Raw genomic sequence first — 1,477 nt, 5'->3', positions numbered from 1 at the left:
TTCCAATATTTCTAACAAGTAGTGTTTTTATCGTACAGGCTCATTTTCACCCTCCTGGAGCGATCCTGGAGAAGTGTGGCTCAATGTGGAAAAGTGTGGCTCAATAATTAGAGCTGCAGACCCTGATGCAGAGGTCTAACCTGGGACCAGGGTTCAATTCCCCGCCTCGGCGGGTCTTGGGCTCAAAAATTCCACGGACCTGATAATTCTCGCCTCTGTGCCTTATTCCAATCATGGAGTCCCACTCTGCAACTCTGGGCAATAGCTTGCTTAATCTCCACAACGGCCCCCCACAACGCTAAGGATGCCTGGCCTCCACCTTGGGGGTGCCCAGGAGTGGACGCCTCACAGGGAAAGCCAGGACGGGTTCCACAGCGGTATTCGTATAAGCACCTTGAGACCCTTGCGGGTGAGTAGTGCGCTATACAAGTATCAATTTACATTTACATTTACATTCTTCGAACATTTGATGGCACGGATCTTTATATTAACATTTAACATGTTGTTGGGACTGAGGATTTCAATCCAGTAACCGTCAGGATCCTGTAGAAAAGCAAGTCCTTCCATTTTACCATCATCTGGTTGCTTCACAAATGTTACTCCCAGACCTTCAAATCTTTTACAAGCTGTGTAGACATCTTGAAATGCAATGCCAATGTGCCCAAATCCTCGAGGTTCAGAGCTTCCGTTATGATAACTCTTCTCTTCACTTCCCCAATTATGAGTCAGTTCTATTGTGGCCTTCCTGGAAAAAGTCCATGCTGTTCGTTCTTTTGTATCGCTGGGGATATCCTTTTTGTGCCCATTGCCCATGAAATAACGTGAAAATTTCATAGATGAAAAATCACATTTCTGCAAGAGTGTCATTCCAAAAACTTTGGTGTAAAATTCTAATGACTTCTTAGGATCTTTTATCCTAAGCATAGTTTGCTCCATCAAGTAATCCTTAGTGCTGGGGTCCCAGTCGGTGCATGCGCCGGCCACGTCTTCTTTGGACAGGCCATGCAATTCCGGCACCAGGACTTCGGACATGATGCTGCTGTGGCGGCGGGTTTCTTGCGAAAGAGAGGAGACCTGACCCTGGGACTGAACTAAGAGATACCAAAGGGGATGATGAACGGAGTGTTTGAGCAAATCAAACACTCACCCCCAGTTAAGTGATCTGGGTTTAATCCATCATCATTCTTTAGCTCACTCCACATCCCCAGTTCAGACATGGCCATATGCAAATCAGTCTGACCCAGTGCCTCATGGGGACAGTCCAGCCCGAACTGCCAAGCCATGTCTTCCCTTGACCAGAAACAAGCATCCTGGGACCGGTTTTGGGTTCATAACCCTCATCAGCCAGGTTATCTTGAATCCAGTGGCAAAGTGGGACTGAACTAGGCGGAGAGGTGGGAGATAGGTCCCTTACATTCTAATTTTCAACAAGTATTTCATAGAGCCAAGGTTTAAGATTGCTATGAGTGACATTTTC

The 1,477-nt window shown here is 46.6% G+C and overlaps 1 pseudogene; it reads right to left on the bottom strand.

Moving 5' to 3' along the window:
* Window positions 1-432: 432 nt before the first annotated feature.
* On the bottom strand, window positions 433-1,032 carry LOC147659572 (lactoylglutathione lyase pseudogene; annotated as a pseudogene).
* Window positions 1,033-1,477: the final 445 nt, after the last annotated feature.

This window comes from Lissotriton vulgaris, unplaced genomic scaffold (assembly GCF_964263255.1).
Source record: "Lissotriton vulgaris unplaced genomic scaffold, aLisVul1.2 SCAFFOLD_5517, whole genome shotgun sequence".
In the NCBI taxonomy this organism is placed as follows: Eukaryota; Metazoa; Chordata; class Amphibia; order Caudata; family Salamandridae; genus Lissotriton; species Lissotriton vulgaris.
The sequence above is the reverse complement of the archived record's forward strand: the minus strand, read 5'-3'. Positions and strand labels throughout refer to the sequence as shown.